The 23,086-nt window shown below is 33.4% G+C and overlaps 1 pseudogene; it reads right to left on the bottom strand.

Annotated features, from left to right (window-relative positions):
- Window positions 1-15,488: 15,488 nt before the first annotated feature.
- LOC139854215 (GTP-binding nuclear protein Ran1B-like) lies at window positions 15,489-18,112 on the bottom strand (annotated as a pseudogene).
- Between the last annotated feature and the right edge of the window lie 4,974 nt (window positions 18,113-23,086).

Raw genomic sequence — 23,086 nt, 5'->3', positions numbered from 1 at the left:
GGCCTTAAGACGAGCCCGAATCATCTCAATCTTTTGAGTAGTCTCTAAAACCAAATCGGTACTGCCAATTTCACGTTGACCCACCTCACCCCAACAAATCAGAGTTCGGCAATTTCTCCCATAAAGCATCTCATATGGTGGCATTCCAATACTCACATGATATCTATTATTGTAGGAAAACTCCACCAACGGTAGGTGCTCATCCCAATTACCACCAAAATCGATAACGCAAGCTCGCAACATATCTTCCAAGGTTTGAATGGTCCGCTCACTTTGACCATCCGTTTGAGGATCATACACGGTGCTCATTTTAAGTTGATTACCCATCTCCTCATGAAACTTACCCCAAAACCGAGAGGTAAATCTTGTGTCTCGATCAGAAATAATTGACACCGGAACCTCGTGTCTTGATATTACCTCCTTAATGAACACTCTTGCCAATGTTTCTGACAAAATAGTCTCCCGAATAGGGAGAAAACGCGCTCTTCGTCAATCTATCAACGATTACCCAAATAGTATCGTATTGGGTTCTCGCCGTCTTAGGCAACTTCGTGATAAAATTCATGGTAATGTGCTCCAATTTCTACTTGGGAATATCTAGCGGTTGCAACATACCATATTGCTTTGATGCTCGACTTTAACTTGCAAACACGTAGCGCATTATTCGACATATTTAGCAACATCGCGTTTCATGTCGTGCCACCAATACTCCTTTTTCAAATCAAGTTACATTTTTGTCACCCCCGAATGGATAGAATACTTTGACTTATGTGCCTCATGAAGAAGTAATTGTCGGTACCCACCCAATTTTGGCACCCACACTCTTTCTTTGAATGACAACAACCCGTGAGGGCCTAAAACAATAGACTCTGTTTGCCCTTGGATTCGCTCTTCAAGTTTATTATTAACAAAAGCCTCTATTTGAGTCTCCCCGAGCTTTACAAGGAAATCATTAGTGATTGTCATACGTAAGGATTCCACTCATATTTCCGGATATTGACTCTTCCGACTCAATGCATCGGCAACAACATTCGCTTTACCCGGATGGTAAAGTATCTCACAATCATAATCCTTCAACAAGTCTATCCACCGACGTTGTCGGTTGTTCAATTCTCGTTGATCAAAAAGATATTTCAAACTCTTGTGATCCGTATAAATCGTGCTTTTAACACCATAAAGATATTGGCACCAGATTTTAAGTGCATGAACCACCGCTGCCAACTCAAGATCATATGTCGGGTAGTTCTTTTCATGCTCTTCAGTTGTCTCGAGGCGTAAACAATGACCTTACCCCTCTGCATAAGAACACAAACCAACCCATTAATAGAAGCATCGCAATACACCTTCATATCCTCAATACCTTCCGGTAATACTAACACCGGCGCTTGACACAACTTCTCCTTCAACAATTGGAAGGCAATTTCTTGTTCGTTCTCCCAATTAAACTTTATATTCTTCCTCGTAAATTTGGTTAACGAAGAAGCTGTTTTAGAAAAGTCTTGAATAAACCGACGGTAATGGCCAATCCGAGAAAACTTCGAACTTTCGTAGGAGTAGTCAGCCGGTCCCACTTGTCTATTGCTTCTATCTTCACTGGATCCACCTGGATACCTTCTTTATTAACGATATGGCAAAGTAATTGCACTTCCTTAAGCCAAAATTCACATTTTAAGAATTTGGCATACAACTTCTCTCTCCGTAACGTCCTCAACACTTCACGAAGATGGTGTTCATGTTCCTTCACACTCTTTGAATAAAAGAGTATGTCATCGATGAACACAATTACCGATTTATCCAACAAAGGTTGACACACTCGATTCATGAAAGGACCCGTTCATATACATTATAAACGATTCACAATAGTTGATTACATCGCGAGGTATTTGACCTCTATATGATACATTTTACAAACATTGCATTCGTTTTTAAAAGACAAACTTTCTTTACAACGAAAGTTGACGGCATGCACACCATTTCATAATACATCCAACTATAATTGACATAATAATAATCTTGATGAACTCAATGACTCGAATGCAACGTCTTTCAAAATATGCCATGAATGACTCCAAGTAATATCCTTAAAATGAGCTAATGCACAGCGGAAGATTTCTTTAATACCTGAGAATAAACATGCTTTAAAGTGTCAACCAAAAGGTTGGTGACTTCATAGGTTTATCATAACAATCATTTCAATATATTAATAGACCACAAGATTTCCGTTTATAAATATATGTACACTCGCAAGTGTATAAAAGTATTCTATAAGTTGTAGGCACCCGGTAACAAGCCTTAACGTTCATGTTTTACCCTCTAAAGTACACCAGATCAGGTGTGTTTAATATAACTTCGAAGTACTAAAGCATCCCATAGTCAGGATGGGGTTTGTCAGGCCCAATAGATCTATCTTTAGGATTCGCGCCTACCGTACATAGACAAGTAGTTTAATGTTACCAAGCTAAGGGTATATTTCTGGTTTAAACCCACATAGAATTTGTTTTAGTACTTGTGCCTATTTCGTAAAACATTTATAAAACAGCGCATGTATTTTCAGTCCAAAAATATATATTGCAAAAGCAATTAAAAAGGGAGCAAATGAAACTCACCATACTGTATTTCGTAGTAAAAATACATATAACGTCATTTAACAGTGCAAGGTTGGCCTCGGATTCACGAACCTATATTAATTATATATATTTATATGTTGGTCAATATTTGTCTAACAATTTTTGGTCAAGTCATAGTGTACCACAATCCTAATGCTCGAGACTAATATGCAAAAGTCAACAAAAGTCAACTTGACCCAAAATGACTTCTAAAATTTATACGTGTTTATTATATAACTTAACTATAGTCGTTTTATATATTTAAATATATTTATTAGATTTTATAATAATAAAAGTCATTTATTAATAAAAATTTATATTAACGTTTATATATGATAAAATATACTTTTATATATCTTAAGTAGTAAAATTTATAAAGTTCACTTAATATCGTAAAACTATAGTGGTAAGTATTATTAATGTAATTATATTACGCGTGGTGAAAAATATCTTTGTATCTCCTATTTATTTGATAAAATAATATTGATCATAATAATAAGTAAAAGTTGTATTATTTTGTAATAATAATTATTATTATTCTATAAAAAATAACAATATCTATATTTACTAAAAATGGTATTATGATAAAATGATAATACTAACATAATAGTAATAATGATATTTTATAATAACAATGATATTTCTATTAAAATAATAACGACGATAGTAATAATAATCATTTTAACAATAATACTAAAATTCAGTTGACTATAACTTCTAATCCGTTCATCGAAACCATTCGATATCTAAATAAAAAGTTCTTAATTTTTCGCTAGCTTTCCAATGACATGCATATCATATACTCTATCTCAGTAGCATACGTATGTAATTCAGGATTCAACAAACCTATCTAAGGACAATATCGAATGTACAAGCATGCATAATCCTATATACTCGAGCACTAGTCAGGGATACACTATTGATATATAAAAGTTAAGTTATGAGTGCTCACGTATCAATATTGAGATTCAATATTGCAGGAAAGTACGTAGACGCAATGGAGATGATAAACACTAGTTTGACCTCACGAGCATACCCATGAACCATACCCATCACCTCCATAGCTATAACCCATAATTTCCTTAGCTTCGACGCATTCAAAAAAAACAATTTTGAAATCACTCGGACATCATTCTGTCGTAATATTTTATGTTTACTAATAATATCTTGAAATAATACAGAGCAAATATATATATATGTAAATCGATTGAGAGAGTTTAGAGAAATATATTTTCAAGTTTATATGAAATAATGAAACCTATTAAATTCTATTTATAATAGATTTTTGAATTATTAAAGTGAATTATTAAAGTATGAATTATTAAAGTGAATTATTAAAGTATGAATTATTAAAGTGAATTATTAAAGTATGAATTATTAAAGTGAATTATTAAAGTATGGATTATTAAAGTGAATTATTAAAGTATGAATTATTAAAGTGAATTATTAAAGTTAAAGTAAAGTAAAAGTAAAGTAAAGGTAAAGTTAAAGTATAGTAAAAGTATAAAAACTATGTATGTATAATACGCGTATAAATATATATAATATTAATTTAAATCGTTATATATATTTAATGAAATAAAATATAAATATCGTTATATTTATTATACTAGTTAAGTAATGAGTTGTCAAAAGTGATTCTAGATATTTATAAAAGTTATATACGTTTTAATAATAAAGTTCTTTTTAAACTGAAAACATTTTTGTACGTTTGAAACTAGATTAATAGAATATTATGGAAACCAATTCTCCACTAGCTTTTGTCTAACTTTCGTAAATGACACTTTTTATTTTTATTTATAAATAGCTTTACAAATTATTCCGAATATCGTTAAGAGGAATAGATTTTCTCAAATCATAGTGGACCTCTCAACAGAGACTTGTAATCATAATTCAATGTTTCTGATAATTCAATCATTTAATATATATTTTTTTAATTTCGTCGATAATCATATTGAAACAAATACGTTCATATAAAGCATTATACGTTTAAATACTTTGTTGACATTTTCAATTTATAACATATACACATATACATACATATTCATATATGTTTATTTAATGGTTCGTGAATCATTGGAATTTGGTCGAGGTTTAAATGAATGTATAAACATAGTTTAAAATCCTTGAGATTTAACTTAACAAACATTGCTTATCGTGTCAGAATAATATAAAGATAAAGTTTAAATTTAGTCGGAAATTTCCGGGTCGTCACAGTACCTACCCGTTAAAGAAATTTCGTCCCCGAAATTTGATAGAGGTCGTTATGGCTAACAATGAGAATGTTATTATGACGTAACGATTATGAAGTTTTATCATGTCTAAGAACTATGGATAAAATAATTCGATTACTCGAAGCGTATGAGGGAAGTTATTGTAAATGAAGGAAATAAGATTATAGTGATTTGTCATATCTTTTGACGTCATCACAATTGATCTCCGAATTTAAAGAAAATCTTTGTAATCTATGTTGGATTTGATGCTTCAGTGATTAAGGAGATTATGATTCTCTTCGAATTAATATGATAATCCATCTTGATTTCTATGTCGGGTATTTCACTATAAATCCACCTCCTTCATTTCCTTACAGCTCACACCTTCTATTCTTTCTCCCTCAACTCATATTTTAAAGTATTTGTCAATATGCTTCATCCAGTACTGATTCTCGATATACTCCTCACTTTCATATCTGTCATTCTTCTTTTTCATCTGCCTCCGGAAGAATCTATTTACTTCTACTATACCCTCGGTTTTATAGTGTTTTTAGTTCTTCCGTGTCTTTATATTGCTATATGCATCGATATATACGGTTTATAATTTTTGGGTGGTTGTTGGGTTTTATATCTTCCCTTATATTTTAAAGCCCCTGCTTTTGTCTTCTATAATCATTGACATCCATAGTTAATGCTCCCTTCTATTTGCTGCGATTTATACTCCAATTTCTATTTTGGAGTTTTGTCCTTTCGTTTCTTCTTCTTGCGATTAAGCAACGTTTGTAATGGTCCAGTATTCGCAGATATGAATTTCAGAATGAACATAGTTAATGTTCTAAGAAGGAAATGGTAATGGCACGATCTTGATTTGTTAATTTACCAGAATACCCTAAAAAGACCGAATCATCAAGAAAATATATTCTTGATATTTTTAGAGATTAAATAGAATACAAGAGTCGTGTAACATTGAACATGATGACGGCATGGTCTGTGAATCATCATGTCCCATTAGAAACTCAGCATGACTTACTGTAATATAATCACGTTGATCAAGTGTCATTATATTATACTAACTCATGCTTCAGTTCCCAACACTACTTCAAAACATTCATAATTTAACTCGAAAGTTTATAGAATATAGAAACTAATAGTTTCTTATATGATGTAACACTGATAGCGCAAAGAGATAAATGACTTCAGATAAGATTAGTTGTGAAAATATCTTCAGAAATATCGCGGATATTTATAATGAAAGATATGATAATATCTTAGAATTTCTAATATTGATGGATGATGATGAAGATTTGTCTATAAAAGTTTAGAATAAAGAGTAAGGTATTCGTTAATGACTTTAGCAGGCACTGAATCATTTGGATTCTTTGAAGGCAGATTTAGTTTTTGTGATTTGTCCACAGCCTCCTTCATAGTCTGTTCAATCCATTTTCCAGTTCCAAACCTTCTCTTTTTCTTAGCTTTACCACCTTACTATTCTTTGTCATCAAAATTTTTACTGTTAAGATCGTTTACAGTTTTTGATGCTTCGTCAGCATTTCAAGAACTAGTTTGCAGTTCAAAATATTTTTCAGAACTTCACATTCAAAGTATGTAAGTCCAGGAGATAGACGTTTTACGTACACATATAACTGTTGGCGTAGACATGCTGCGAGATTTCAAAATACTGGTTACTGTTTTCCGACGATTCGTATGACAATTCTCGTTACAAGATGCGAATGAGTAAATGATGTGATTTCAATAAATATAATGATTTTTTGAAAAGTTAAAGATAATTGAAGTTGTTGGTAAGTTTATTGCTAAGGTGGCGAGATATGAAAGGTCCCCAGTAACGATGACGAAAGGGTAACGTATCTATCGAGGTTATAATAAGACTAGTCCGACTGAAAAGTCGAAGTTGACTTGCTGGAGCTGTGACAAAACTGTCTACTTTGAAAAGGAATTGAAAAGTCATTTTAGCTAATAAATGCCAAAGGGTCTGACACGGATACGCGTCAAACTATGACTTAAGTTTTTAGAGTTTTTCAGGTATATAACTGTGGGTAACATGTGGTTAGATCATCATCTCGATTGTTCCTTAGTTGAAGTGTCTTCAGGAATTTCGAAGGGTTTGAGCACATATTATAATCGTTAATACATATGATGTTCTAACACAGTTTTGAAGTCAAAGTATAGCTTTGAAAGATATAGGAATCTAAGAGTGATGATACTGGTTATATTTCGAATTGAATTATGCGATTTCAAAATCAGAATATGTAATTGAATTTGAATAAGTATGATTTTTTTGATTTATATGAAAGAATGGATATTGTTGTGAAAGTAGGGAGTATAGTTGATGATTGCTAAATCAGTTTCGAAAAATGTAATATATTAATTGTGAATTTATATATCTCTCGGGTATTACCTACCCGTTAAAAAAAATTCACAATTAATATTTTGTACAAAAGAAGTTTATTACAGTCTTTATGAAAATATATGTGTATATTTTCTTTAGATGTAACATAGATTTAATGAGTTAATATTAAATTAAACTCATTTGTTTTATGGTTGGAACTAGAATTGAGTAATCCCTAAAACTTTATAAATTGCATAAGTATTTCTTCAATAATATTGAAATTATGAATCATTACTTTGTTATTTGTTGGTTTTTGTGAAATTCTTGTGAACTTCGCAAGGTACGAATGATGTTATTTGAAAAGTTTTGAGTACATCGATGATGAATGTGTAAAATCAAACATATATTCGAATAATACACTTGATTTATTATGAATTGGATTTTTATTGAATTGAGACAGAGATTGTAATTAACGATGGTTAAGTTGCGGATGAAGGACGTACATCATTGCATATTTGTAATATGAATTAACTGAGTAGTTAAGATTCACACATAATATCTTAGTATGGGAAGATTTATTATGGTTTAAAAATTTATACATATAAATCTTTCGATTGGAAATGAGTTAATACTTCATAACTCGTTGATACAATATATTTGTTGTTGATTCGTAATGATGTCCACAATGATTCTTGAACTGACAGAGTTTGTGATGTTACAGGTGCTGTTGATTCTGATGATACTGACGGCACTGACTGTGTTGATGATGCTACGGTCCTGTTGATGCTGTTGGTAAAACAATTCTAGCTTGTAAATCGTACACCATTTTCGATCAAAGTTTCTACTCTACCATCTCCGTTCACTCATCCGATTTACGGTCAGAATTAAATAATCTCTAAGATTTTGGAGATTACATAACTACCGCAGAGATATCTCTTCAATGAAGTTTATGAATTAATACTTCATCGTTTGTTGTTGTTGATATTCCTGGATATTTACAGGGTGTATGACGTTGATGTTTGAGATACAGATTGTGATGTTGCGGTGTGGGATGTGGATGTTGTTGTTGGTGGTGGTGATGGTACTGTTGATGTTGCTGATGGTGGTACTGTTTTTGCTGCTGGTGCTGCTGCTGGTGTTTGTAACCTTTGCACCATATTCTCCAAAGCCACTACCTGAGCGCGAAGCTCGTTGACTTCTTCTATTACACCGGGGTGATTGTCGGTTCGGACGAGCGGATAAATAAAATCTAGAATTTGGTGTAGTATGTAATCGTGACGAGATACTCTAGAAATAAGAGAGAAAATGGTGTTTCGGATAGGTTCGCCGGTAAGTGCTTCAGGTTCTTCGCCAAGAGGGCAATGTGGTGGATGGAAGGGATCACCTTCTTCTTGTCTCCAATGATTAAGGAGGCTACGAACCCATCCCCAATTCATCCAGAATAGATGATGACTAATTGGTTGATCCATTCCGGTCACACTGCTTTCGAAACTTGAATGGGATTCCATTTCGGAATCCGAGGGACTTGAACTAATGATGAATTCCATTTCGTACGATTGAATAAAGAATTTTTCGATATGAAATGATTTTCCGGCTATCGGGTGGTATTCTAATTATATAGAGCAAAAGGTTTCGTAGATTATGGAGGAATTTACGGAATATGTCAGGCAAAGTTTACAGTAACAGATACGCTAAGATATGAATTAGCAGATACGCTAAGATATGAATTTTGTCTATACACTATTCATGCAATCAATGCAATAGGATGTGTCTAGACTAAGAATGATAAGCAGGTAATTTCTAACAAGAATGATGAGCAAAACTTTTGAAATGCAGACACGGTCGAAGTCCAGACTCACTAATGCATCCTAACGACTATCAGTTAGACACACTAATGCAGACCTGGTTCGCTAAGACCACCGCTCTAATACCAACTGAAAGGACCCGTTCATATACATTATAAACGATTCACAATAGTTGATTACATCGCGAGGTATTTGACCTCTATATGATACATTTTACAAACATTGCATTCGTTTTTAAAAGACAAACTTTCTTTACAACGAAAGTTGACGGCATGCACACCATTTCATAATACATCCAACTATAATTGACATAATAATAATCTTGATGAACTCAATGACTCGAATGCAACGTCTTTCAAAATATGCCATGAATGACTCCAAGTAATATCCTTAAAATGAGCTAATGCACAGTGGAAAATTTCTTTAATATCTGAGAATAAACATGCTTTAAAGTGTCAACCAAAAGGTTGGTGACTTCATAGGTTTATCATAACAATCATTTCAATATATTAATAGACCACAAGATTTTCGTTCATAAATATATGTACACTCGCAAGTGTATAAAAGTATTCTATAAGTTGTAGGCACCCGGTAACAAGCCTTAACGTTCATGTTTTACCCTCTAAAGTACACCAGATCAGGTGTGTTTAATATAACTTCGAAGTACTAAAGCATCCCATAGTCAGGATAGGGTTTGTCAGGCCCAATAGATCTATCTTTAGGATTCGCGCCTACCGTACATAGACAAGTAGTTTAATGTTACCAAGCTAAGGGTATATTTCTGGTTTAAACCCACATAGAATTTGTTTTAGTACTTGTGCCTATTTCGTAAAACATTTATAAAACAGCGCATGTATTCTCAGTCCAAAAATATATATTGCAAAAGCAATTAAAAAGGGAGCAAATGAAACTCACCATACTGTACTTCGTAGTAAAAATACATATAACGTCATTTAACAAGTGCAAGGTTGGCCTCGGATTCACGAACCTATATTAATTATATATATTTATATGTTGGTCAATATTTGTCTAACAATTTTTGGTCAAGTCATAGTGTACCACAATCCTAATGCTCGAGACTAATATGCAAAAGTCAACAAAAGTCAACTTGACCCAAAATGACTTCTAAAATTTATACGTGTTTATTATATAACTTAACTATAGTCGTTTTATATATTTAAATATATTTATTAGATTTTATAATAATAAAAGTCATTTATTAATAAAAATTTATATTAACGTTTATATATGATAAAATATACTTTTATATATCTTAAGTAGTAAAATTTATAAAGTTCACTTAATATCGTAAAACTATAGTGGTAAGTATTATTAATGTAATTATATTACGCGTGGTGAAAAATATCTTTGTATCTCCTATTTATTTGATAAAATAATATTGATCATAATAATAAGTAAAAGTTGTATTATTTTGTAATAATAATTATTATTATTCTATAAAAAATAACAATATCTATATTTACTAAAAATGGTATTATGATAAAATGATAATACTAACATAATAGTAATAATGATATTTTATAATAACAATGATATTTCTATTAAAATAATAACGACGATAGTAATAATAATCATTTTAACAATAATACTAAAATTCAGTTGACTATAACTTCTAATCCGTTCATCGAAACCATTCGATATCTAAATAAAAAGTTCTTAATTTTTCGCTAGCTTTCCAATGACATGCATATCATATACCCTATCTCAGTAGCATACGTATGTAATTCAGGATTCAACAAACCTATCTAAGGACAATATCGAATGTACAAGCATGCATAATCCTATATACTCGAGCACTAGTCAGGGATACACTATTGATATATAAAAGTTAAGTTATGAGTGCTCACGTATCAATATTGAGATTCAATATTGCAGGAAAGTACGTAGACGCAATGGAGATGATAAACACTAGTTTGACCTCACGAGCATACCCATGAACCATACCCATCACCTCCATAGCTATAACCCATAATTTCCTTAGCTTCGACTCATTCAAAAAAAACAATTTTGAAATCACTCGGACATCATTCTGTCGTAATATTTTATGTTTACTAATAATATCTTGAAATAATACAGAGCAAATATATATATATGTAAATCGATTGAGAGAGTTTAGAGAAATATATTTTCAAGTTTATATGAAATAATGAAACCTATTAAATTCTATTTATAATAGATTTTTGAATTATTAAAGTGAATTATTAAAGTATGAATTATTAAAGTGAATTATTAAAGTATGAATTATTAAAGTGAATTATTAAAGTATGAATTATTAAAGTGAATTATTAAAGTATGGATTATTAAAGTGAATTATTAAAGTATGAATTATTAAAGTGAATTATTAAAGTTAAAGTAAAGTAAAAGTAAAGTAAAGGTAAAGTTAAAGTATAGTAAAAGTATAAAAACTATGTATGTATAATACGCGTATAAATATATATAATATTAATTTAAATCGTTATATATATTTAATGAAATAAAATATAAATATCGTTATATTTATTATACTGGTTAAGTAATGAGTTATCAAAAGTGATTCTAGATATTTATAAAAGTTATATACGTTTTAATAATAAAGTTCTTTTTAAACTGAAAATATTTTTGTACGTTTGAAAATAGATTAATAGAATATTATGGAAACCAATTCTCTACTAGCTTTTGTCTAACTTTCGTAAATGACACTTTTTATTTTTATTTATAAATAGCTTTACAAATTATTTCGAATATCGTTAAGAGGAATAGATTTTCTCAAATCATAGTGGACCTCTCAACAGCGACTTGTAATCATAATTCAATGTTTCTGATAATTCAATCATTTAATATATATTTTTTTAATTTCGTCGATAATCATATTGAAACAAATACGTTCATATAAAGCATTATACGTTTAAATACTTTGTTGACATTTTCAATTTATAACATATACACATATACATACATATTCATATATGTTTATTTAATGGTTCGTGAATCATTGGAATTTGGTCGAGGTTTAAATGAATGTATAAACATAGTTTAAAATCCTTGAGATTTAACTTAACAAACATTGCTTATCGTGTCAGAATAATATAAAGATAAAGTTTAAATTTAGCCGGAAATTTCCGGGTCGTCACAATTCATAAGGTCCATGAATGCCGCAGGCGCATTCGTAAGTCCAAAGGGCCTTACCACAAATTTGTAGTGCCCATAACGAGTTCGAAACGCCATTTTCTCAATATCTTCATCACAGATTCGCACTTGATGATAGCCGGATCGCAAATCGATCTTAGAAAAACAACACGCCCCTTGTAACTGATCAAACAAGTCATCAATAAGAGGCAATGGATAACGATTTTTGATGGTCACCTTATTCAACTCATGGTAATCAATGCACATGCGCATACTACCGTTGGTGTTAAACGATAAGGTGTCTTAGCAATGGGTGTACATCCAGGAACAAACTCAATGCGAAATTCAACTTGCCTTTCGGGTGGAACACCCGGTAGTTCTTCCGGAAACACATCTTCAAATTCATTTACCACCGGAATACTTCGAATGGATGGAGGCTCTTCTCGTGTATCAACTACATGAGCAAGAAAAGCCATGCTTCCGCTATAAAGGAGTCGACGTTCCCGTGCATACGTGCATAACGGCGCAAGTCTCCTCCGCTTTTCACCGTGGATGATTAATTCTCCCCCACTTGGGGTCGTCTTTACCCGTACAAACTTCTCATGGCATGCAATATCGGCTCTATATCGATCAAGCCAATCCATACCCACAACCACATCAAATTCACCCAAGGTCATACGAACAAGATCAATTTTAAAATTTTCGGGACCAAACACAATATCACAATTTTTACATACATCAACCCCTAGCACGGTTTGACCATCCGCTATTTCAACTTCTACTGGATGATCCAACTTTACTAGTAGTTTATCAAGTTTAGGCGCAAATTTTGGAGACACAAAAGACAAGTTAGCACCATAATCAAAGAGAACCTTCGCAGGCTTAGAGTTAACCATGAAAGTACCTGAAACAACTTCGTTAGACCTCTTAGATTCATCATCAGTCATCAAGTAATTACGCCCTTTAGCTAGTCCCGCCTCTTTCTCTAACTTCTTAGTTTGAGTTCCGTACAACTCGGGGCACTCTGACTTTCGATGCCCATCATGATGACAATTAAAACACGTGATTTGGTTGTTGGAAGATTTGGGACATTCTCGAGCCATGTGACCTTTTAGTCCATAATTATAGCAGGTAGAGACATAATTGCTAGAACCAACCTTCCTTACACCACCCACACTTTCGATCGTACTCTTCACCTTTTTACTTGGAGCACTATGCGACCCAAACTTTCTCTTACTCGAGGTATGATCAACCGCCTTTGGAGCGTGTGATTCAAACCCCTTAGCTACCGAGAATAGCTTTGCAAAAGAGTCAACGTGCCCGAGGCTAATCTTTCCCCGCAAATCATCATTGAGAGTGTGATAGAAATTCTCCATAAGTAACCGATCATTCCCGATGTACTCGGGCAAAATCGTGCCTTGGCTAAGAAGGTAGTCTTGAGAGTATTTAGGACCATAGACCCCTGGCGCATATTCCGCAACTCATTTCGTAGCCTTGTGAGATTGGCTTGAGTTCGGAACTCTTCAAAGAACTCTCTTTTAAAATCTTCCCACGATAACCCAACAAATTCCCTTTCACCAACCATATCAATCTTCCCATCTAACTATGTTTTCGCATTCACCCTCAACAAACTAGTTGCAAGCCTCATTTTCTTGTTCAGGGGGGCAGTTATCTACATTGATTTTAGTCATAAAATTGGGGATAAATGACTGTTTCTGTAATTGATATAACCAAAATAATTGAGTCTATTACTTTCAATTCATAAAAATACATGTGTTTTGTAGCTTTGTTTTATGTGTTTTTCTTGTAGATTGTATACTTGCACAAATCGACATCTTAAGTACTTATTTATGGACGTTGGATGCCACCTCCAACACGTTGTATAATGTGGATAGGTGGATTCCGTCCGTTTGATGTTATTAAGGCAAGTATACTTCAAGTATAACCGAACAACCTCTGTATTAACTATAAACATTAATTTTTAATATTTTCAATTAATAATGAACCATGTGGGGATGTTAACCGACCAAAAGAAGAAAATGGAAAATTTAAAAGCATATTTTATAAAGGAAGAAAGTGATATTACTACAGATTTAGAAAATTTGTAAAAAAACTATAGCAGCTTCTTTATCTAGACAAGATTTAGTCAATATATGTGATGATTGTACTATGACAAACTATGCAAGCCATATGTCAATTTTAACAAGAAAATTTACCATTCTGCTAGATTTTATGGAACAGATAAACCAAAAAATACATTTTACATCTATAATATCATCGGTTACATTGTAAAGTCAAATACAAAATTTTGTTATGTTTCTTATATATGGTGATAAACTTCTTGAAAATCGTTTAAAGGAGATGCGAAGTATATTTAAAGAAAGACAATTAGCTGCTTTAGTGACAAAATATGACTACTTCGAACGATTGGTTGCATTGAGTAATCTATGAAAAACTCGTCAGAGAAATATTTTGATAAATGATAATGGTCAGTTATTAAGAAATCAGACTACAACTAGATATCCAACGGGGAGTTATCAATTATTATTTTTATTAACCGTCTTAACTTTAGTTATATTCAGTCTTTTTATAATACTTCATTTATATATACAATTTTGTTCAACTTCATGCTTTGCCTTGATTAGTTTCTTGTACACAATTTTTATCGATTACATTGATATGCTCATAAACAATATATCATATTTGTAATTTTTATTGCCGAAACCCGCAAATCTTACGGGTCTTAAGCTAGTAAAAGATACAGTAGATAATTAGAGAGTAAATAGAGAGATTGGAGAAATACTACGTATTTGAGTGTTTGATGTTTGTTTTTTCAACCAAAATCAATATCATCTATTTATACATCACTTTGTGAGAGTAAAATGGTCCAAACACGCTAAATATTTTCAAAAAAAAAAAAAAACAAAACAAAAAAAAGAGAAAAAAAAGGGTAAAATAACTAAGCCATACGGCTAATTTATTCGAAAATTCGATCTAACAAAAAACGGTTTCAAGGTGGAACCGGTATAAAATCGGTTTAGAACCGTCATTTTCTAGGTGCTAGGATTCAAGAACTAAATATGGTTCTGTTATAACCTCAGTTCTCGATTTAGTTTTTTTCCGGATCCGATTTTTAGTGCATTGCTAATCTCAAGTGATAATGGATATATCAATACATGATAATTTTTAAAGTAATTCATATCCGATCCACTATAACATTGTACCATCATTCATATATGGATCACACATCCACTGACATCCCTACTAGGAAAAGAGCTATGGTTCATAGCAAAAATCAAAAATAACAAGATTAGAAAAACTTGCTGGATGACAAAGGTTAAAATCTGATAATAGACAAAATGACATCAATTTAACATAGTGAAGAGATTGATTGGTAGCTGAAAAAACTAAACACCAGCAAATAGCTTCACGAAACACAAAATATAATCCTTACACAAACTCAAATCACATCTAAAATTCCACAATCCATTTGAATAATAGGGTACTCTACTCAAAAACAAAAACAACATCATCATCATCATCTGGAAGAGGCTGGCTAGCAGCTGTAGCAAGCTCGTCGTACCTATAAAAGGTTACAAGAAAAACTCATTACATAAACACCAAGCACTAAAATTTCACACAAACAAGTTCATACAATAGGTAGTTAACCAATCACAACTCAAAATTTCTTTCTTTTTCTACTGGTTTATGTCTTTAGTGTAAATATTTGTGAATAAAAGATGTGTGGATGAAGCATTTATTAGTAGTTAATAAAAAAAAAATTAAAAACTAATAGCAACAATGAATTTACTGATTTTGAGTAGCAATGTGAATTTGCACTTCTGGGGGAGCAAGAGCAGGTGACTCGACAAAATGCAAGTTGGGGGCCCTAAAAATAAAGACAAAACCAAAATCAGAACAGATGTTTATCTAAAACAAAATCATCCAAACAGGTGGCAGTGATTTAAGATAATAAAGTTACCCGGCTAGTTTCCTTGCAAGGTAGAGGAAAGGCTTCTCAAAGTTGTAGTTACTCTTTGAAGAGATTTCATAATATTGCAAATTCTTCCATCTGTGGAAAGTAACTTGCTTAGCTTTCAATTGACGGTTCTTCACATCAACCTTGTTTCCACATAAAACTATTGGGGTGTTCTTCACACAGACAATAATACAAAGAAAACATAGAACACGTTAACTAATCATTAAAAGGAAAAAAAAAAAAAAAAAAAACCTAAAGAAAAGTACACACTTACGAGCAAAGATCTTTGTGCCAAGTTGGAACATTCCTGTATGTCAGCCTTGAAGTAACATCAAACATGATGATGGCACATTGACCAAAAAGGCTGCAGCAGATTATTCATCGCAAGTCCAACATTCAGTTGGTAAAAAGAAAGCAGTATGAATAAATAAAAACCGATCTAATAAAACACTTATAGCTTGAAGACCTTGTGCACTTGAATCATAATACATATAATGTGCATAGAGGATGGAAATAAAATCTAAAAAATAAGAAAGTAAATGCTAAATTTTAAACAATACTTACTAATATCCATTACCAGTACCAAAAAATTTCTCCTGGCCAGCAATTTCCCAGCAATAAAATCGAATCTTTCCACAATTGGTGTAGAAATCCAAGGGGTGGACTTCAACACCAATGTTTGCTGAACACAAAGGACATATATCAACAAAATAGCTAAATATTGATTAACCTTTGCTAGATATTGATTTTGCACAGCCAAAGGAAAATACTTACGTTCATATTTCTTCTCAAATTCACCGGTCAAATGTCTCTTCACAGATGTAGTTTTTCCTAAACAGCACATATAACAAGAATTATCATACAAAATTTGAAAGTGAAATACAGGTTTCAATAGCTTAAACAGGGTTATTAAAACCAATTTGTATAGCTGGTGTTTCATATAAAGAATAAACTTAGTTGTTGAGGATTTTGATCATATGAGTTCAAATTCCTTATTGATTTAATTATCAATCTTAACAGTATCACAAAAGTGTCACATTCGTCATGAGTTTTCAAGATTTCTTAACAACAACTATTAAATCAATTAACCACATTTAGCAAACAGTTCTAAATCCAAGACTTATTTATAAAAGAAAAATAAAAAAAATACACATTTATACACATTTATATCACAAATATATATACGCATTTATATCACTTATTTATTTATTTATTTTTTTCTGAAGTTAATAGTTAGCTATTTTGTAAGCCCTAGTATAAAAGTAAAGTAAAGTAAGCCCTAGTATCAATTTTCGAAATATATCTTCATAAACAAGCTATGTATTGTATATGCGAATAATATTATGCAAAAACAATACACAAAATTCGACAACAAAACACCAATTAATCCCTACCAGAATCTCAAGTTCGAAAACACTTTATATATAAGAGAAATTAACACAACAAATAATAAAATTATATAATTATAATTATTATATTATATATTTATTTATATTTATATTATAATATATAATAGATAATAAACTAACAAATATACCAGTTCCACCATCGCCGACAATTATAAGCTTGAAACTCGGATAGTCAACTGTTTGCTGATTCTGCAACGCCTAAAACACAAATTTAAATAAGAAATCGCAAAGTTTATGAATCAAAAACAATATTAATCGATTAAAACAATGAAATAAATGCATATCTGAACAAAGAGAATGAACGTACCATTCTCAAATAGGCGGTTTAGTGAGAAAGTAGTTCTTCAATGTACGCAAACACCAAAATAAATATTCACCGAAAAATTGTTAGCTTTAAATTGATGCGTTTTGATACGTACCTTTAAGATCACAAACAGACTTGGTGGTGTGAGTAATGGGCCATTTATTCATGCAGCGGCCCAGTTAAATGTTATAGCCCAAAAGCAATTAGGTGGATGGTCCATCGTTGAATTAGTCAGAATTAGTAGGAGCTGGAATATTAATACAGGAGGTGTGTTTGTTATTTGAGACATGCACATTAGAACTGGATAAATGCATGATGCCCATGATCTCCTATGTTGACAGTAGTTATTTTAAAGCGGTTTAATACGTAGTTAGTAGTAGTTGTTTATTTACTAGTATAAATATGTATCTTTGTTTTGTGAATTGATAAGATGAATGAAAAGTTATTTGGTTTAGCCAAAAGTCTGTTTCCTCTCTTTATTTCTTTGGAGACTCGCCATCTCGAATCCACTTTATCATTGGAGTTCACGGTCGACTCGAATATACCGTATCACATTTTATGTACACTGTTGGATTGATACGTTTTGAAACTAATCGTTGATTACGTGGTCAGTGCGAGTCACGTGATTAGACAAAATGGTTTTCAATTCAATTCAATTACTATATATATATTATTATTACTAGCTTTTAGAACTCGTGCATTGTACGGGTGAGTAAAAACTAGTGCAAAATAAATGCCAAAAACAAATAGTAAAATGTCTTTTTCTAATGTGATTGAAATCTAAAAAGTAAGAAATAAAAAACAAAGTAGATCAAGTCTGAAATGGTTGATTCCATGATCCAGCCAGCATGTTACAATTTATATTTGCATGTTTTACTCATGAGTGAAGTGATGATTGAATATCGACTTAATTTATCATATCAATGAATAGCTGCCCCATAAACATGATGAGAAAGTTGTCCTTCACTACCAGAATATATAGGTGATATTGCGCATTTCTCATATATTAATCATGGCAATATCCGTCATTTTTAATCCATTCGGATACGGTTTTGGTCTTTATTCGTGATAATTTGGGAAGATTATGATTCGAGAGCCGAGAAGATCGTTTATACGCCTTTTTGATCATTCTGAGGTATATTTTATGTTACTTTATCAGAGGTGCCTTAATATGATGAAGCGATGTGGTTTTAGGCATTTTTATGAAGCAAAAAGGAAGAGAATCTGTGCAAGTGTTAAGCCACGGCGCGGCTGGGGAGCCCGCGGCGCGGGTTATGCCTAATCTTGAAGGTCGAGCATTTTGGAAGAGATTGGATTCTGGTTACGTTTTAAGCCGCGGCGCGGGTCGTTACTGTGTCGGTTTTTGGAGCTATAAATAAGGAAATACAACCCTAACTTTCAATAACTTTTTGCCAGCCGATTTTCTGAGCACTTGGGGCGATTTTTGGGTACTTTTGGGGAATTCCAAGTCTATTCTAACGCTCCAATCATTCCGCTATCGAGGATCAATTCAAGCGATAATCAAGATTCATTGTGCTAGGTTGATTCTTACTTATCCAATAATGTTTTCTCTATTATTTATTATTTTGATTTCTTTTGTTGCCATGGTTATTGGCTAGTTATTTAATGTTTGTCTAGACTTATAAACCTATGTTTTGGATGCTACTTAACAGTTATTCATTTTATTTATGATGATTTGATGTTTGGATTAAAGAACGATTCTTATTAAAGTTAGACTTTTCGATTCAATTGGTTGTGTATTTGTTTGATAGGACGAGAGTTCATTAATTTAATGCATAAATTTACAATTGGTTTGTCTTAATTGGTTGTTTGCTTACTCGGAGACGAGAGTAAATTGAATTCAAAAGGCTAGACGAAATAGGGGTGAATTACACACAACCAGAGTTGGTGTGATTGCGATTCAAGTCTTCATCTCAGTTGAAATATTTGGTCACAATTAGGAGGTCTTAGGCTACGGGGAATCCCGTGTCGTGTAATTTTAATTGAAGAGTTTAATAATTCGCATAGGTTAGATAATAATTGGGGCTTAAACTAAATGCATCCAAGACTAGGTGTAAAGAGTCTAGACGAACATTCGTTTTTCCTAATTAATTTTAACTATCTTATTTTTACTTGTTTGTTTGCTTTAAAGCTTAAATCTTAAAATACCAAAAATATTGTTCCTTCTTGTTATTAATTAAAGCTATATTTGATTTGGCTAATCGTTAAATAGCCACCCAAACTATTATCTCGTAATCTCCATTTTCTAGATTAACTTAGTTTAATTCCATTAGTTACAATCTTAATTCTCCCGTTAAACTGTCCTTGGAACGAATACGGACTTACCAACTTTATACTATTGCACGATCGGGTACACTTCCCGTTAGTGTGTAGTAATCCTTTTAATCGGTATTTCCCATTAAATAAATTATAGACGCGATTTCACACATCGAGTTTTTGGCGCCGCTGCCGGGGACAGTTGTGTCAAAAATTAAGATTGTTATCTAATTGTTCTTAGTTTAGTTTAGTTATAGTTTATTATTTCTTTTCGTTATTCTCAGTTGAATCGGTGTGTTTAATCAGTTGTTAGTTGTGATTTCGCAGGTAACAGGTAGTGCATGCCACATACGCGTTCTTCTAATTCTTAGATTCTTCAACCATTTGCAGAACCCGAAAGAGAGTTATTCAGAGCGTTATGTCAAGAGCAACAGTCTACGGTGGATTCATCTTTTTCTTCGAGTGCTAATATAATTAATTTGGGTAGTAGTTCTGAGACTGTGGTGCCCGATACACCACCTGAAATCAGAGAAGAAGAAGAATCTTACATTTCATTAGATCTTTTCGAGACTGAAGATATGGCTGACCAAGCTGATCAACCGAATCGTCCTCAGACTATGGCAGAAAAGTTGAAGGCCACACGAGGGGGCCAAGGCAATTCGATTACTCAACCGAACATCACTCAGCCTTTTCAAATTACAGGGCCGATCCTGAGTTTGATTCTTCTGACTGCAAATTTCATGGCAAGGATAGTGAGGATGCTAACGAGCATCTTCGTATTTTCAATGATGTTTGCAACCTTTTCAAACTGCATGAGGTTGCCGATACTTCGATCAAGACTAGACTTTTTTCCTAGACTCTTAAGGGAGAAGCCAAGAGATGGTTAGATAAGCAACTGGAAGGAGCGATTACTTCTTGGGATACGTTGGTAGATAAGTTCTTATCAAAGTTTTTCCCTGCGTCTCGAGCTGCTAGACTTCAAGCAGATATTTCTCAATTCAGACAAAAGAGCAGCGAGACACTATTTGATGCTTGGGACCGTTATTCTAATTTGTTGCGCTCATGCCCGCAACATGGGTTGAATGATTTACAAAAGGTCCAGATTTTCTATAAGGGGTGTGACATCCCAACTCGTCAGAGTATTGATCAAGCAGCAGGTGGGACTTTGATGGATAAGACAGAAGAAGAGGCATTAGAGATTATTGAAAAGCAGGCTGGTTACACTCACGAATGGCATCAAGATCATGAGTCAACTCGTTCAGCTTCAGTTAAGAGAACCGAAACCACTGGTGCATATGACGATTTTGGGTCTATAAGTGCTAAGTTGGATTCCTTTGGTAGGAATTTGGAGAAGATAAATAAGGATATTCATGGTATGAAGGTTGGTTGTGAGTATTGTGGGGGATTACATCTGGCAAAAGATTGCGATGCGGGGCTAACGATAGGGCAAAAGGAAGAGATCGCTTATATTAGTCAATAGAACAACAATCAGTTTCAGGGACATGCCCAGTTTAATAGGAATTTCAACAATCCCTATAATCCTCAAGGTAATCAAGGTTCGAGGTTCCGGCCAGATTCTAGTGGAGGATATCAACAGCAAGCTCCCGGGTATTTTCAGAAACCCCAAGCCGAAGAGAAAAAGTCCAACCTTGAAGCTATGATCGAGAAGCTTGTGATGTCTCAAACTCAGCTTGTTACTACTGTTACTCAAAACAATGAGAAGAATGATCAAATGTTTCGAAATCAACAAGCAGCTATTCAGAATTTGGAGAAACAAATTGGTCAACTTGCTAATCAGAATAATGAGAGGAAACCGGGGGAGTTACCGAGTAAAATAGATAATAACTCGAAGAATGGGCACGTTAATGCTATAACCACCCGCAGTGGTTTAGCATATGATCCACCGAGGAAGCCCGATGAGTATGATTTACGAGTGCCGTTGGTTAAAGATAGTGAGCCGGTTGTTGTTAGTAAATCGGAGGGGGATAAGGAGCCGGAACAGGTGATTGAGAAGGTTGTGAGGGTACCGGAAACTGTGGCTGCGAAACCGGTAGTTAAAGAGTATCAACCACTGCTCCCATTCCTGAGGAAGCAGAGATTGGAAAAGCTGGAGGCAGAAAAGTCCAAGTTCATGGACTTGATTAAAAAAGTTAACATAAATTTGCCTTTTATTGATGTGATTGCAGGTATGCCCAAGTATGCAAGGTTTCTTAAGGACTTGCTAACTAACAGGAAGAAGCTGGAGAACGTGTCTTCAGTAAGGTTGAATGCTGCATGCTCAGCGGTAGTTGCAAACTAGCTTCCCGAGAAGCTTGAGGATCCTGGGAGTTTCACCATTCCTTGTTTACTGGGTAATTTGGATTGTATGAGGGCATTGGCAGATTTGGGGGCTAGCATAAATTTAATGCCCTATTCTATTTACTTGAAGCTAGACCCCGGGGAGTTGAAACCCACGCGTATGGCTATTCAGCTAGCTGACTGCTCCATTAAATTCCCTCGTGGAATTATCGAGAATATGCTAGTTAAGACCGGGTCGTTGGTTTTCCCGGTCGATTTCGTGGTGTTGGATATGGAAGTGGATGAGAGGATTCCACTTATTTTGGGTCGGCCATTTTTAAATACTGATAGGTGTATTATTGATGTCTATGGCCAACAGTTGACCCTTAGGATAGATGATTTGCATGCAACTTTCTCAATCGACCATGCTTTAAAATACCCTGCCTACACTGATGATACATGTTATTTTCTTAACACTGTGAATGTCCAGTCTGAGTTTTTGCAGGAATTTCCAGAGTTATAGGGTTCAGGAGAGTGTTCATTGGTTGAAATTGATGAAGAATTGCAGGTTGAGGAGGTGGATATTTTGACCACCTTGATGGAAAACGGCTATGAGCCGACTGAGGAGGAGTTCAAAGAACATGAACGTGATGCGGATTACCGGAGCAAGTCTTCAATTGAAGAACCTCCCGAGTTAGAATTGAAGCCACTTCCAGATCATTTAGAATATGCTTATTTGCAGG

The sequence above is a fragment of the Rutidosis leptorrhynchoides genome, chromosome 6, assembly GCF_046630445.1.
Source record: "Rutidosis leptorrhynchoides isolate AG116_Rl617_1_P2 chromosome 6, CSIRO_AGI_Rlap_v1, whole genome shotgun sequence".
In the NCBI taxonomy this organism is placed as follows: domain Eukaryota; kingdom Viridiplantae; phylum Streptophyta; class Magnoliopsida; order Asterales; family Asteraceae; genus Rutidosis; species Rutidosis leptorrhynchoides.
This window is presented reverse-complemented; position numbering and strand designations above follow the sequence as displayed.